Raw genomic sequence first — 8,061 nt, 5'->3', positions numbered from 1 at the left:
TAATCGATCCGGTTTTTAGTGAAGTGAGGAACAGGAGAGTCTGATAGCCTGTTGTCTAAGGCTCTGGGCTATGTGGTGGGGGCCATTTTAATCGATCCGGTTTTTAGTGAAGTGAGGAACAGGAGAGTCTGATAGCCTGTTGTCTAAGGTTCTGGCCTCTGTGCTGGGGGCCATTTTAATCGATCCGGTTTTTAGTGAAGTGAGGAACAGGAGAGTCTGATAGCCTGTTGTCTAAGGCTCTGGGCTCTGTGCTGGGGTCCATTTTAATCGATCCGGTTTTTAGTGAAGTGAGGAACAGGAGAGTCTGATAGCCTGTTGTCTAAGGCTCTGGGCTCTGTGCTGGGGTCCATTTTAATCGATCCGGTTTTTAGTGAAGTAAGGAACAGGAGAGTCTGATAGCCTATTGTCTAAGGCTCTGGGCTCTGTGCTGGGGGCCATTTTAATCGATCCGGTTTTTAGTGAAGTGAGGAACAGGAGAGTCTGATAGCCTGTTGTCTAAGGCTCTGGGCTCTGTGCTGGGGGCCATTTTAATCGATCCGGTTTTTAGTGAAGTGAGGAACAGGAGAGTCTGATAGCCTGTTGTCTAAGGCTCTGTGCTGGGGGCCATTTTAATCGATCCGGTTTTTAGTGAAGTGAGGAACAGGAGAGTCTGATAGCCTGTTGTCTAAGGTTCTGGCCTCTGTGCTGGGGGCCATTTTAATCGATCCGGTTTTTAGTGAAGTGAGGAACAGGAGAGTCTGATAGCCTGTTGTCTAAGGCTCTGGGCTATGTGCTGGGTGCCATTTTAATCGATCCGGTTTTTAGTGAATTAAGGAACAGGAGAGTCTGATAGCCTGTTGTCTAAGGCTCTGGGCTCTGTGCTGGGGGCCATTTTAATCGATCCGGTTTTTAGTGAAGTAAGGAACAGGAGAGTCTGATAGCCTGTTGTCTAAGGCTCTGGGCTCTGTGCTGGGGGCCATTTTAATCGATCCGGTTTTTAGTGAAGTAAGGAACAGGAGAGTCTGATAGCCTGTTGTCTAAGGCTCTGGGCTCTGTGCTGGGGGCCATTTTAATCGATCCGGTTTTTAGTGAAGTAAGGAACAGGAGAGTCTGATAGCCTGTTGTCTAAGGCTCTGGGCTCTGTGCTGGGGGCCATTTTAATCGATCCGGTTTTTAGTGAAGTATGGAACAGGAGAGTCTGATAGCCCAGAGCCTAACTAATAACAGATTAACAAAGCAGCACTTACCAACACACCCGCAGCTGAGTTACAAGAAGAGAAAATAGCAAGATTGACTTTATTATTATACCACAGAGAAAAGCCAGTAGTGGTTAAAGGGACCCTGGTCATGACGTCAACCTGGCTGCTCCAGGCCAGGTCCTAATAGTATATGGAATGGATCTTTTTATGAACACAAACACATGTTAGATATCACTGTTGGAGCTAAGAACACAATAATGATAGATATCACTTTTAGAGCTAGGAACACAAAGCATGTTAGATATCACTGTTGGAGCTAGGAACACAAGCATGTTAGATATCACTGTTGGAGCTAGGAACACGAACATGTTAGATATCACTGTTGGAGCTCGGGAACACAAACATGTTAGATATCACTGATGGAGCTAGTAACACAATCATGTTTAATATCACTGTTGGAGCTAGGAACACAAACATGTTAGATATCACTGTTGGAGCTAGGAACACAAAGCATGTTTAATATCACTGTTGGAGCTAGGAACACAAAGCATGTTTAATATCACTGATGGAGCTAGGAACACAAAGCATGTTAGATATCACTGTTGGAGCAAGGAACACAAAGCATGTTTAATATCACTGATGGAGCTAGGAACACAAACATGTTATATATCACTGATGGAGCTAGGAACACAAAACATGTTAGATATCACTGTTGGAGCTAGGAACACAAGCATGTTTAATATCACTGTTGGAGCTAGGAACACAAACATGTTAGATATCACTGATGGAGCTAGGAACACAAAGCATGTTAGATATCACTGTTGGAGCAAGGAACACGAAGCATGTTTAATATCACTGATGGAGCTAGGAACACAAACATGTTATATATCACTGATGGAGCTAGGAACACAAAACATGTTAGATATCACTGTTGGAGCTAGGAACACAAGCATGTTTAATATCACTGTTGGAGCTAGGAACACAAACATGTTAGATATCACTGTTGGAGCTAGGAACACAAAGCATGTTAGATATCACTGTTGGAGCTAGGAACACAAACATGTTAGATATCACTGTTGGAGCTAGGAACACAAACATGTTAGATATCACTGTTGGAGCTAGGAACACAAAACATGTTAGATATCACTGTTGGAGCTAGGAACACAAGCATGATAGATATCACTGTTGGAGCTAGGAACACAAACATGTTAGATATCACTGTTGGAGCTAGGAACACAAACATGTTAGATATCACTGTTGGAGCTAGGAACACAAACATGTTAGATATCACTGTTGGAGCTAGGAACACAAACATGTTAGATATCACTGTTAGAGCTAGGAACACAAACATGTTAGATATCACTGTTGGAGCTAGGAACACAAAGCATGTTAGATATCACTGATGGAGCTAGGAACACAAACATGTTAGATATCACTGTTAGAGCTAGGAACACAAACATGTTAGATATCACTGATGGAGCTAGGAACACAAACATGTTAGATATCACTGATGGAGCTAGGAACACAAGCATGTTTAATATCACTGTTGGAGCTAGGAACACAAAGCATGTTAGATATCACTGATGGAGCTAGGAACACAAGCATGTTTAATATCACTGTTGGAGCTAGGAACACAAACATGTTAGATATCACTGTTGGAGCTAGGAACACAAAGCATGTTACATATCACTGTTGGAGCTAGGAACACAAAGCATGTTACATATCACTGTTGGAGCCAGGAACACAAGCATGTTTAATATCACTGTTGGAGCTAGGAACACAAGCATGTTAGATATCACTGTTGGAGCTAGGAACACAAGCATGTTAGATATCACTGATGGAGCTAGGAACACAAGCATGTTTAATATCACTGTTGGAGCTAGGAACACAAACATGTTAGATATCACTGATGGAGCTAGGAACACAAACATGTTTAATATCACTGTTGGAGCTATGAACACGAGCATGTTAGATATCACTGTTAGAGTCAGGAATACAACACATGTTAGATATCACTGTTGGAGCTAGGAACACAAACATGTTAGATATCACTGTTGGGGCTAGGAACACAAGCATGTTAGATATCACTGTTGGAGCTAGGAACACAAACATGTTAGATATCACTGTTGGGGCTAGGAACACAAGCATGTTAGATATCACTGATGGAGCTAGGAACACAAACATGTTAGATATCACTGTTGGAGCTAGGAACACAAACATGTTAGATATCACTGTTGGGGCTAGGAACACAAGCATGTTAGATATCACTGTTGGAGCTAGGAACACAAACATGTTAGATATCACTGTTGGGGCTAGGAACACAAGCATGTTAGATATCACTGATGGAGCTAGGAACACAAACATGTTAGATATCACTGTTGGAGCTAGGAACACAAGCATGTTAGATATCACTGTTGGAGATAGGAATATAAACATGTTAGATATCACTGTTGGAGCTAGGAACACAAGCATGTTAGATATCACTGTTGGAGCTAGGAACACAAAGCATGTTAGATATCACTGTTGGAGCTAGGAACACAATAATGATAGATATCACTGTTGGAGCTAGGAACACAATAATGATAGATATCACTGTTGGAGCTATGAACACAATAATGATAGATATCACTGTTGGAGCTAGGAACACAATAATGATAGATATCACTGTTGGAGCTAGGAACACAAAGCATGTTAGATATCACTGTTGGAGCTAGGAACACAAACATGTTAGATATCACTGTTGGAGCTAGGAACACAATAATGATAGATATCACTGTTGGAGCTAGGAACACAAACATGTTAGATATCACTGTTGGAGCTAGGAACACAAACATGTTACATTTGTTTTTTAAATTTAACTAGGCAATAAGTCAGTTAAGAACAAATTCTTATTTACAATGGCGGCCTATACCTGCCAAACCCGGACGACTCTGGGCCGTATCTCCACATAGTTTTGCGAACAGGCGCGCGTGCTCAGTGGATGTGCTTTAATGTAGTTTACAATGGAAGTTACCTGCTGCAGTGTATCAGTGTATCAGTGTATCAACGCATGGGCATCTCGGCCTTGACAGCTGACGCCCATTTGGAGAGCGTAACCTGGGGAGTTTCTGACTCGTTCAGTCAGTTTCCTCTTGACAGCTGACGTCCATTTGGAGAGCGTAACCTGGGGAGTTTCTGACTCGTTCAGTCAGTTTCCTCTTGACAGCTGACGTCCATTTGGAGAGTGTAACCTGGGGAGTTTCTGACTCGTTCAGTCAGTTTCCTCTTGACAGCTGACGTCCATTTGGAGAGCGTAACCTGGGGAGTTTCTGACTCGTTCAGTCAGTTTCCTCTTGACAGCTGACGTCCATTTGGAGAGCGTAAACTGGGGAGTTTCTGACTCGTTCAGTCAGTTTCCTCTTGACAGCTAACGTCCATTTGGAGAGCGTAAACTGGGGAGTTTCTGACTCGTTCAGTCAGTTTCCTCTTGACAGCTGACGTCCATTTGGAGAGCGTAAACTGGGGAGTTTCTGACTCGTTCAGTCAGTTTCCTCTTGACAGCTGACGTCCATTTGGAGAGCGTAAACTGGGGAGTTTCTGACTCGTTCAGTCAGTTTCCTCTTGACAGCTAACGTCCATTTGGAGAGCGTAAACTGGGGAGTTTCTGACTCGTTCAGTCAGTTTCCTCTTGATTGCTCACGATAACCTCAATTATTTGTTTACCACTGTTCTCGGATAAAAGTATTGACGTGAGTTTCTGTGCCTCTGTCTCCCCACACATTGTTTTCACCATATTAATTGCGGCCGGTAATATCAAAGTCTCTGCAATAGTGTGTGGTTTCATAGTGTAGTAGGGCCTAGTCATTCACAGTGAGAATGATTCAATAGTGTGTGATTTCTAGTCATTCACAGTGAGAATGATTCAATAGTGTGTGGTTTCTAGTCATTCACAGTGAGAATGATTCAATAGTGTGTAGTTTCTAGTCATTCACAGTGAGAATGATTCAATAGTGTGTAGTTTCTAGTCATTCACAGTGAGAATGATTCAATAGTGTGTGGTTTCTAGTCATTCACAGTGAGAATGATTCAATAGTGTGTAGCTTCTAGTCATTCACAGTGAGAATGATTCAATAGTGTGTGGTTTCTAGTCATTCACAGTGAGAATGATTCAATAGTGTGTGGTTTCTAGTCATTCACAGTGAGAATGATTCAATAGTGTGTGGTTTCATAGTGTAGCAGGCCTAGTCATTCACAGTGAGAATGATTCAGTAGTGTGTCGTTTCTAGTCATTCACAGTGAGAATGATTCAATAGTGTGTGGTTTCATAGTGTAGCAGGCCTAGTCATTCACAGTGAGAATGATTCAGTAGTGTGTAGTTTCTAGTCATTCACAGTGAGAATTATTCAATAGTGTGTGGTTTCTAGTCATTCGCAGTGAGAATGATTTCAATAGTGTGTGGTTTCATTTTGTAGTGGGCCTAGTCATTCACAGTGAGAATGATTCAGTAGTGTGTGGTTTCTAGTCATTCACAGTGAGAATGATTCAATAGTGTGTGGTTTCATATTGTAGCAGGCCTAGTCATTCACAGTGAGAATGATTCAATAGTGTGTGGTTTCTAGTCATTCACAGTGAGAATGATTCAGTAGTGTGTAGTTTCTAGTCATTCACAGTGAGAATGATTCAATAGTGTGTGGTTTCTAGTCATTCACAGTGGGAATGATTCAATAGTGTGTCGTTTCTAGTCATTCACAGTGAGAATGATTCAATAGTGTGTGGTTTCATAGCATAGTGGGCCTAGTCATTCACAGTGAGAATGATTCAATAGTGTGTGGTTTCTAGTCATTCACAGTGAGAATGATTCAATAGTGTGTGGTTTCATAGTGTAGTGGGCCTAGTCATTCACAGTGAGAATGATTCAATAGTGTGTGGTTTCATAGTGTAGCAGGCCTAGTCATTCACAGTGAGAATGATTCAATAGTGTGTGGTTTCATAGTGTAGCAGGCCTAGTCATTCACAGTGAGAATGATTCAATAGTGTGTGGTTTCATAGTGTAGCAGGCCTAGTCATTCACAGTGAGAATGATTCAATAGTGTGTGGTTTCATAGGGTAGCAGGCCTAGTCATTCACAGTGAGAATGATTCAATAGTGTGTAGTTTCATAGTGTGTGGTTTCTAGTCATTCACAGTGAGAATGATTCAATAGTGTGTCGTTTCTAGTCATTCACAGTGAGAATGATTCAATAGTGTGTGGTTTCTAGTCATTCACAGTGAGAATGATTCAATAGTGTGTAGTTTCTAGTCATTCACAGTGAGAATGATTCAATAGTGTGTAGTTTCATAGCATAGTGGGCCTAGTCATTCACAGTGAGAATGATTCAGTAGTGTGTGGTTTCTAGTCATTCACAGTGAGAATGATTCAATAGTGTGTGGTTTCTAGTCATTCACAGTGAGAATGATTCAGTAGTGTGTAGTTTCTAGTCATTCACAGTGAGAATGATTCAATAGTGTGTGGTTTCATAGTGTAGTGGGCCTAGTCATTCACAGTGAGAATGATTCAGTAGTGTGTGGTTTCTAGTCATTCACAGTGAGAATGATTCAAGTGCACCGGTCAGGCCTTTTCCCTTTGATCTAAGGGCTCTGGTTGGATCTTTTAGATTTGAATCAATTTGATTTAGATTAGGGTTAACCACATTACAATGATTTTGAGATAAAAAAAATAATAAGATATTATAATATATATATATATATATATATTATTTTTTTTCTCCGGATTTTGGAAATTCTCTAGCGACCCCATTTTAATATCAGGCGAATATTAGGTAACACTTCATCTTTTAAGTTCCGTTATTCAACCAAGCTTCATAGACTTACATTTTGGCGAGCACGAATGACTAGCTCACAATTTTAAACATAACTTTTCATTAATGTATTTAAAAATATTTATTTGATGGTTAAAGTAATTGACCCATTGTCAAACGCACTGTTAAATGATTTAACAATTTAAAGTATTTTATGATGTGAACCTTTTGTGAACCCGTTTTTTGCCGTTGGGATTTGGGCATCAGACTCCAGAGCCCTTTATTGCAGAGTTGGGGGTTGCATTTTTGGGGCGGCCGGTCCTCCCGTCCGATGGCCGGCGGAGGAGGCCTCCGCAACGGGCCAATCAGGGTGGTGCAGAAATGGTGTCCAATCAGCAGACGCCGCTGCTGGCTTTATAAACTTCACATAGGCATTTGGAGGCTATACTTCGACTGTGGAAGAAGGAAGCGCCATGGCCAGAACCAAGTAAACCGCTCGCAAATCCACCAGTGGCAAATCACCCAGGAAGCAGCTCGCCACCAAGGCTACGCGCAAGAGCGCCCCGGTCACCGGCGGCGTGAAGAAGCCTCACCGTTACAGGCCCGGCACCGTGAATCCAGCGCCCGGTGAGAGAAATTGCCCAGGACTTTAAGACCGACCTGCGCTTCCAGAGTTCTGCCGTGATGGTCCTGCAGGAGGTGAGCGAGGCCTACCTGGTCGGCCTGTTCGAGGACACCAACCTGTGCGCCATCCACGCCAAGAGGGTGACCATCATGCCCAAGGACATCCAGCTTGCCCGCCGTATTCGCGGAGAGCGGGCTTAAACGATGACCTGATCTCCAAAATCCCCCAAAGGCTCTCTTAAGAGCCACCTCCCACATTTCCGTCAAAAAGGCACAATTGTTCCATTTCTACACGTCCCTCTACATTTCCCACCATGTATGTTGTTGACGAACACGTCGTGTTCCCTGCTCTCGAGTCACTACAGACCGTGGTTCGATTCCAGGCTGTATCACAACCGGCTGTGATTGTAAATAAGTGTTGGTTCTTAACTGACTTGACTAGTTAAATAAAGGTCACATAGAATTAAAAGCTGCGGTATTGCA

The 8,061-nt window shown here is 42.4% G+C and overlaps 1 pseudogene; it reads left to right on the top strand.

The window, feature by feature from the left end:
* The first annotated feature begins 7,427 nt into the window (after positions 1 to 7,427).
* On the top strand, positions 7,428 to 7,779 carry LOC120036254 (annotated as a pseudogene).
* The last annotated feature ends 282 nt before the right edge of the window (positions 7,780 to 8,061 follow it).

The sequence above is a fragment of the Salvelinus namaycush genome, unplaced genomic scaffold, assembly GCF_016432855.1.
Source record: "Salvelinus namaycush isolate Seneca unplaced genomic scaffold, SaNama_1.0 Scaffold127, whole genome shotgun sequence".
NCBI lineage: Eukaryota > Metazoa > Chordata > Actinopteri > Salmoniformes > Salmonidae > Salvelinus > Salvelinus namaycush.
The sequence above is the reverse complement of the archived record's forward strand: the minus strand, read 5'-3'. Positions and strand labels throughout refer to the sequence as shown.